This window comes from Puma concolor, chromosome B3, assembly GCF_028749965.1.
Source record: "Puma concolor isolate L17-30 chromosome B3, mPumCon1.1.hap2, whole genome shotgun sequence".
In the NCBI taxonomy this organism is placed as follows: Eukaryota; Metazoa; Chordata; class Mammalia; order Carnivora; family Felidae; genus Puma; species Puma concolor.
The window spans coordinates 145,520,453-145,528,862 of NC_141672.1; the positions used below are offsets into that span (position 1 = coordinate 145,520,453).

At 50.2% G+C, this 8,410-nt stretch overlaps 1 long non-coding RNA gene across 3 annotated transcripts; it reads right to left on the reverse strand.

Moving 5' to 3' along the window:
- Positions 1-753: 753 nt before the first annotated feature.
- LOC147580479 (uncharacterized) lies at positions 754-7,524 on the reverse strand. 3 transcript variants are annotated; one of them, XR_015252965.1, is made up of 4 exons: positions 4,453-5,675; positions 3,312-3,452; positions 1,514-1,771; positions 754-980 (listed from the first exon to the last, which is right to left on the reverse strand). It is a non-coding gene; the product is annotated as an uncharacterized LOC147580479 (long non-coding RNA). The 3 variants fall into 3 exon arrangements; XR_015252964.1 differs by lacking the exon at positions 754-980 and adding an exon at positions 7,056-7,524 and having other exon boundaries at positions 1,082-1,771; positions 4,453-4,646; XR_015252963.1 differs by lacking the exon at positions 754-980 and having other exon boundaries at positions 1,082-1,771.
- Positions 7,525-8,410: the final 886 nt, after the last annotated feature.

An 8,410-nucleotide genomic window follows, 5' to 3' on the forward strand; every position in this document is an offset into this window, starting at 1 on the left:
CTCTTGAACAGGTTGGGGCTTTTTTTTTTTTTTACCCCCGAATTGTGGCCAAATATATGTAACATAACATCTGTTTTAATCACGTTTAGGTCTACAGCTTTGGTGAAATTAAGTACATCCACAAGGTCGTACAACCATCACCACTATCCATCTCCAGAACTTTTTTGTTACTCCAAATCCAAACAAGCTTCTCGATGCCTGGCGAGTAGGGACATGTTTAATTGACTTATTCCTCATTCTACATATGTGTTCTATAAATACTCTTGGCTGACTAGAACAGACAAGAGGTTTAATATAAAAGGCCCCAAACAGGCACCAATAGCTTATCAAACCATCTTTTCTAAAAAATTTTTTAATGTTTTATTTATTCTTGTGAGAGACAGACAGAGCACGAGCAGAGGAGGGGCAGAGAGAGAGGGAGACACAGACTCCGAAGCAGGCTCCAGGCTCTGAGCTGTCGGCACGAAGCCCGATGCAGGGCTTGAACTCACGAACTGTGGGATCATGACCTGAGCTGAAGTCACGTGCTTAACTGACTGAGCCACCCAGGTGCCCCAAACCACCTCTTCTAAAATTACTTCTTGGGGCACCTGGATGGCTCAGTCGATTAAGTGTCCGACTCTTGTTTCAACTCAGGTCATGGTCTCGAGGTTTGTGAGTTTGAGTCCCACATTGGGCTCTGAGCTAACAGCATGGAGCCTGCTTGGGATTCTCTGTCCCCCCCCCCCCCCCCACCTCTCTGCCCCTCCCCGGCTTGGTCTCTCTCTCATAAATAAATTTAAAAAATTTTTTTAATAAATATGGGCGCCTGGGTGGTTCAGTCAGTTAAGCATCCAATTTCAGCTCAGGTCATGATCTTGCAGTTTGTGAGTTCGAGCCCCGCGTCGGACTCTGTGCTGACAGCTGGGAGCCTGGAGTCTGCTTGGGATTCTGGGTCTCCTCCTCTCTCTGCCCCTCCCCTGCTCATGCTCTGTCTCTCTCTGTCTCTCAATAATAAATAAACGTTAAAAAAATTTTTTTTTAATTTTAATAAGTGAAATTACTTCTTACTAAGACAAGAAGTGGAAGACTGACTCCCAAAGAGGTAGAAAACATACAGAAGTTTATTCTAGATGAATCCCTACATTAAGCTATGACCTGGCCCTGGCCAACGGTCTATGTGTCCAAGACCTCCGAAGAAGATGAGGAGGAGGAGGAAAGAGCCTGTCCTCTCTTCTGAGACAGCCAACAAAAGCACCTGGAGAGATGGACAAGCCCATTATTCCTGAGACTCCTTGAACAAAGAAAAGAGTGTTTCCCCAAACTTGGCTCATCACAGAGATCACTCAGAGCATCCATTAAAGAGATCGAATCAGTACTTCTGGGGTGGGGTCTGGGAATCTGCATAGTTAATAGTGCCTGGCATGATTCCTATGAAAGACAAATTTGGGAAGAATGAACTAGAATGTTCCACCAGCAAGGTGGGGCCAGCCTAGCCGCCTGGGGCTGTGAAGGTAAAGGCTCCCAGCCAGACTTCCTTTATGCTCCCAAGAGCTATTCAGAGCTGTAGGCTGCTTTCCAGAACCTTCCCAAGGCTGCTAGTCCCCAAGACTCCCGTGGGCCTGGTGCTTCTAAACGCTCGGGCCTTCCTCTTCCGACATCCTACACGCAGGGCCCCTACGCCGCCTCTCATTTTTTCCTCTGTGCCGAGGCCTTGCACGATCCCAAGCTCTGGCAGCTCCGTCCTCTGGCTTGGTTCCCCATAGTTGAGGGAGGACAGTGAGACCTAGTCCTAATTTAGAACAAAAGAGCCAGGTGGTCAGGCCAGGTGTTAATTAGGGGCTGACCACAGACAGCTGGTGACATCACAGTCCACCTTTAGCTCCAGCTGGGTCATCGCACGGAAAGAAGTCGGAAAGCTCGTATCTACCAAATCTGAGGTCAGTGTTTACAGAGGGGGACATTGGACACCGACCATATCCTCACAGCTGAAATTTCACCTCGGGGCCCTCCTGACACACGCCCGCCGGACCAAGCCTGGGAGGCTCCTTCACATTGGAGTGGCTCCGGTGGGCCTCCTGGCCCACGAGCATCACAGAGACAGGACCACCCTCTCCCACAACCACTCCTGGGTCCAGTGAGTCAGAGCGGGTTAGGGCACAACAGGCTAGAAATTCAGAGGTGTCTTCCTGTTAATGAAGCCCAGAAGGTTTTGTTTGCATTACAACAAATTTTCCCTCTCTCTCTGCCCCTCTGCTGCCCACTCATAAATGAATAAATGTTAAAAAAAAAAAAAACGAAAACAAAGAAGTTACAAGGAAGCTATGTCAGAAATTTTGTGTTTATCTTCACTCCAGAAAGTTTACACAAAGCGGTGTTTCCGTGGAACGTCAACAGGTGTGATGCAGGAAAAGTTTCCGTGCTCCACAGGTTTGGACTAAACTGAGTGAAATAGATTTCTTTACTAGTCCTTTTTTTTTTTTTTTTTTTTTAAAGGAAGCTTTAATATGTCTGTATAGACAGGAAACTCCCAAGATGTAAATGCAACGGACTGTATTTTCTAAATAAAATTGATTTATTAACAATGAACCCTTAAGGAAGTTTTCCAGAGGCCACGTTTTGGCAAATGCTGAAGTAGAAGATGCTATTACCCAGGGCCAAGGTGACTTATAAGAAACAAGCCCTTGCTATTTTGTTTGTTCTCTGGTGAATACCTCCTCCCTCTGTTGTATCCCTCTCTGTAACCACAAAATTCACTTCTTGGGGTTAAGCAATAGAGCACAGTAAAGTGAGTGGGCTGTCTGGGGTCTTACCTGGGCTTCCCCACTGACCAGCCTTAGGCGTGTTAACTAACTTCCTTAGGCCTCAACTTTGCCGTCTGTAAAATGGGCAGCACTGGTACCTTCTCTTGAAGGTGGTGGTGAGGAACAGACAAAGCCTGAGCTATTACTGTCAAGCCACAGAGCCAGTCTCCTGAGGGGAGATCCCCTTGCCCACTTCTGGGCTCGATGGTCCCGCAGATAAACTAGCGGTCACTTTGGAAGGTGCGGCACACCAGGACGGAGGGGCAAACGCAAGGGTGAGAATTAACTGAAGAGGAGTTGTAGCTAAAAACCCAGAGCATCTGAGACGCAATACGGACGTACAGGCCAGGACCACAGGGCCTGGGATGGGAGGGGAAGGATCCCTAAAATGTGCAAAAAGAGGAAAAGAATCAAGTCAACCTTGAGACAGGGCGTATAGAAATATGTACTTACACGGGTCAATACATGCATTGTAAACACACAAAAAAAGAGAAAAAACGTAGAGGAGAAAAAAGAAAAGTGTCAAACCTCAAAATGCCTTTTAGGACGGCACCAGCTGTACCCATCACCCCGCTTTTAGGAGGCTGATGACCTGGACAGCTCTCTGGCCACAAAGGGGGGTGAAGGTCACTGAGGAGTCACAGGGGGACAGGGCCATCCAGAGTGGCACTAAGCAAAGACAGGGAAATATGGAGAGAGAGTAGCTCGCCCCCAACCGGGCCCTTACCCACAATTCACTTGCCCCCCCCAACCCCCAGCCCTTACCCACAACTCACTTGCCCCCTTTCTCCAACCCCGGTCCTTACCCACAATTCACTTGCCCTCCCCCCCAACCCCCAGCCCTTACCCACAACTCACTTGCCCCCTTTCTCCAACCCCGGTCCTTACCCACAATTCACTTGCCCTCCCCCCAACCCCCAGCCCTTACCCACAACTCACTTGCCCCCTTTCTCCAACCCCGGTCCTTACCCACAATTCACTTGCCCTCCCCCCCAAACCTCGGCCCTTACCCACAATTCACTTGCCCCCCCCTCCAACCCCGGCCCTTACCCACAATTCACTTGCCACCACCCCCCTCCGCCCCCACCGCAGCCCTTACCCACAATTCATTTGCCCCCCCCTTCCAACCCCAGCCCTTACCCACAGTCACTTGCCACCCCCCACCCCCGCCGCCCTTACCCACAATTCACTTGCCCCCCCATCCCCTGGCTCTTACCCACAATTCCTTGCCCTCCCCCCCCCCGCCACCCTTACCCACAATTCATTTGACCCCTTTCCAACCCCTGCCCTTACCCACAATTCACTTGCCACGCCCCCCCCTCCGCCACCCTTACCCACAATTCATTTGACCCCCTTCCAACCCTGGCCCTTACCCACAATTCACTTGCCAATTCATTTGCCCCCCCTTCCAACCCTGGCCCTTACCCACAATTCACTTGCCACCCCCCCCCCCCCACCCCGGCCCTTACCCACAATTCACTTGCCCCTCCCCCCTCCAACCCCGGCCCTTACCCACAATTCACTTGCCCTCGCCACCACCCCGGCCCTTACCCACAATTCACTTGCCACGCCCCCCCCCCTCCGCCGCCCTTACCCACAATTCATTTGACCCCCTTCCAACCCCTGCCCTTACCCACAATTCACTTGCTCCCCCAACCCCGGCCCTTACCCACAATTCACTTGCTGTGGGTTCAGTCGCCTGCAGCCGACGCGGGTTTCCCGGCGCGGATGGTCGTCCTCCTGACGCCTCCTCAGAGGGTCACTCGCAGCCTAACGCCACGTTAGTCACGTGCCCGCTCCAGTGCCCTCATGTAACCTCCTCACGTGGCGCTTTATCACCTCACATCCTCCCAGGAGGAAGCACTATGACAGAGAGGGCACAGTCACATAACCTGTGTTTCAGTCCTGTCGCAATCACTCTGTTTTACCCTGAGTTACCGCTTTCACCTCCTGCGGGGCCCGGTGTATACATTAGGCGTTAGCAGAAAGCACACGGTATATATGGGTTCTTGCTTTCAGCGTCCGCTGGGGGCTGGAAACCCCCCAGATGAGGAGCGGGGCAGCCGCTATATAATAACCGGGAGGGAGACTGGAGAGGTCTTGCTGGTAAGTTCCAGCACTTCGCTGGGGCTCTCAAATTAGCCTTTCTTTTTCTTTCTTTTTTTTTTTTTTAATTGATTTATTTTGAGAGAGGGAGGGAGAGAGAATCCCAAGCAGTTTTTGCACCATTAGTGCAGAGCCTGATGCTGGGCTCGAACTCACGAAACCGTGAGATCAAGACTGGAGCTGAAACCAAGAGTCGGAGGCTTAACCCACTGAGCCAACCAGGCACCCCTCAAATTAGGATTTCAGTCACCTCACTGGCGTTGCAGGACGGACAGCCACTGCGGCACAGTGACTGGGCCACGCAGGCACACTGGTTCCTCAGAAACCCTCCAGAAAACATCTGAGCGGGAATAGCATCCTGTGCGACTTCAGAGAAGAACCTTGGACTTCCTCAAACCTCATTATGGCTGAGAATGAGCTCACCAGGTCGGTCCTGGCAAAAGCAACTTGGTCTCTTTAAAACCACAACGCAACGAGGCAACTCTAAAAAGGATACTTGTGGAATCTGGGAAATTTCAACACTGCCCTTTGATGATATTAAGGAATAGCCTGATTTTTTAGACATGCTGATGCGTTGTAAGTAAGTTTTTGAGAAGGAATCCTTGGCTATTAGAATGCCAACAGCTACAACCGGCTTCAAACAATCTAGGGATGCAGAGAAGAGGGTCAGTGTAGACATGGAGTTGGATTGGCCATGAGTTGCTAATTGCTCAAGCTGGGGGGTCAGTGGGGCTCATTCCACTGTTCTGCTTTGGTATGTGTTTGGAATTTCTCATTAAAACCTCCGCAAAGCCGGGGCACCTGGCTGGCTCAGCAGGTGGAGCTTGAGACTCCTGATCTTGGGTCATGGGTTTGAGCCCTAAGTTGGGGTAGAGATTGCTTAAAAAAAACTTTTTTAAGCCGGGGTGCCTGGGTGGCCCAGTCGGCTGAGCGTCCGGCTTCGGCTCAGATCACGATCTCGCCGTCTGTGAGTTCGAGCCCCGCGTTGGGCTCTGTGCTGACAGTTCGGAGCCTGGATCCTGCCTCAGATTCTGTGTCTCCCTCTCTCTCCGCCCCTCCCCCACTCATGCTCTGTCTCTCTCACTCTCAAAAATGAATAAATGTTAGAAAAAATTTTTTTAACTTTTTTAAGGGGCGCCTGGTTGAGCATCCAACTCTTGATTTTGGCTCAGATCATGATCTCACGATCCGTGAGATCAAGCCCCGTGTTGGGCTCTATGCTGACAGTGTGGAGCCTGCTTGGGATTCTCTCTCTCCCTCTCTCTCTGCCCCTCCCCTGCTTGCTCTCTCTCTCTCTCAAAATAAACAAATAAACATTAAAAAAATAAAACTGCATGGGCACCTGGGTGGCTCAGTCAGTTAAGCATCAGACTTCGGCTCAGGTCATGATCTCAGGGTTCATGAGTTTGAGCCCCTCATGGAGCTGCCTGCTTCACATCTGCTGTATCCCTCTCTCCCTCTGCCCCTCCCCCACTTGCACGGCACTCTTTCTCTCTTAAAAGCAAATAAACATTAAAAAAAAAAACGGCTGAGACATCTCATTACACAGAGAGGTCATCTAATGTAAGTCTGTAACTATAAAAGACATTTTATTCATTCATTCACTCATTCAAAAATATAATTACATATAATATATATAATTACATATCTATAAGTATGGTAAAATTCATTTAATGTAAAATTCACCATTTCAACCATTTTATAGTATGCATTATGTCAATTATAGCTCAAAAAAAAAAAAGTGTAGGGGCCCCTGGGTGGCTCAGTCGGTTGAGCGACTGACTGACTCTTGATTTCAGCTCAGGTCATGATCCCAGGGTGCTGGGATCAAGCCCCACATTGGGCTCTGCACTAACAGCTCGGAGACTGCTCGGGATTCTCTCTCTCTCCCCCTCTCTTTCTGCCGCTCACCTGCTCACACTGTCTCTGTCTCTCTCTCTCAGAATAAATACACTTAAAAAAAATAAAATTCAGAAAGTACACAAGAGTTTGCAGTGAAAAGCTTCCCTCCGACCACTCTGCCCCAGTGGCACACAGCTTCCTCTCCAGAGGCATCTGTTTCCCACACACCCTTCCAGAGATTAAACCTCCCCTCCCCCCTGGTTCACCAGAATGGTACCATTTTGTACACACCGCTTTGCAGCTGGCCTTTCCCCCATCACTTACCTTGGGTTCATTCTGTAACAGAATACAGACAGCTCCTTCCCTTTTTCCCAGCTGCGTAGTACTCCACACGGTCAGGCTGCTTCACCCCTGCGGTAAGTGCTTCGGGGTTCTGGAAACTCTTTTCCCAGCCAGCTCAGAGTCTAAAAAGCACTTTCTTTTGATAAGGGGGCAATAAAGACAAACCAGAGGCTTCTGCCTCGAGGCCGACCATCATCGGAGCTATCTTCGCAGACGGGCCCTCGGAAGGGCAAAGGCAGCTAACCTGGAGGGTTCTCCAGGGGATCTGCCAGGTGTTGCTGGTGAAGGTGGCAGGGAATTGCTGGCCATCTTAGCCTCTAGGACATAATTGATCGTGTCACCTGTGTCCTCCCTTCTTTCCTGATTAGAAAAGAAAGGACTTCTTGGGGAAATTGAGAAGTGCATACAGAAGCAGAAATTTACCCAGAGTTGTTTGTAAGCATTTAAAAAAATTTTTTGTTAATGCTTATTTTTTTTTTAAATATTTTTTTTTCAACGTTTATTTATTTTTGGGACAGAGAGAGACAGAGCATGAACGGGGCAGGGGCAGAGAGAGAGGGAGACACAGAATCGGAAACAGGCTCCAGGCTCCCAGCCATCAGCCCAGAGCCCGACGCGGGGCTCGAACTCACGGACCGCGAGATCGTGACCTGGCTGAAGTCGGACGCTTAACCGACTGCGCCACCCAGGCGCCCCGTTAATGCTTATTTTTGAGACAGAGAGAGACAGAGCATGAACGGGGGAGGGTCAGAGAGAGAGGGAGACACAGAATCCGAAGCAGGCTCCAGGCTCGGAGCTGTCAGCACAGAGCCCAACGTGGGGCTTGAACTCACAGATGGTGAGGTCATGACCTGAGCTGAAGTCGGACGCTCAACCGACTGAGCCACCCAGGCGCCCCTGTAAGCATTTTTAATAGCTGCTTAAAACTGAATTGTACTGGGAGGTGCCTGGGTGGCTCAGTCAGTTGGGTGTCCAACGCTGATTACAGCCCAGGTCATGGTCTTGAGGTACGTGGGATGGGGCCCCACATTGGGCTCCATGCTGAGAGCACAGAGCCTGCTTGGGATTCTCTCTCTCTCTTTCTCTGCCTCTGTCTCACTTGTGCGCGCGCTCTCTCTCTCTCTCTCTCAAATAAATAAACTTAATAAAAAACTGAATTGCATTGGGGTGCCTGGGTGGCTCAGTCATTTAAGCATCCAACTCTTGATTTTGGCTCAGGTCACGATCTCATGGTTCGTAGGTTTGAGCCCCACATCAGGCTCTACACTGAGCTCAGGCTGGTTGCGATTCTCTTTCTTGGCTCTCTGCCCCTCCCCCACTTGTCCTCTCCCCCCCCA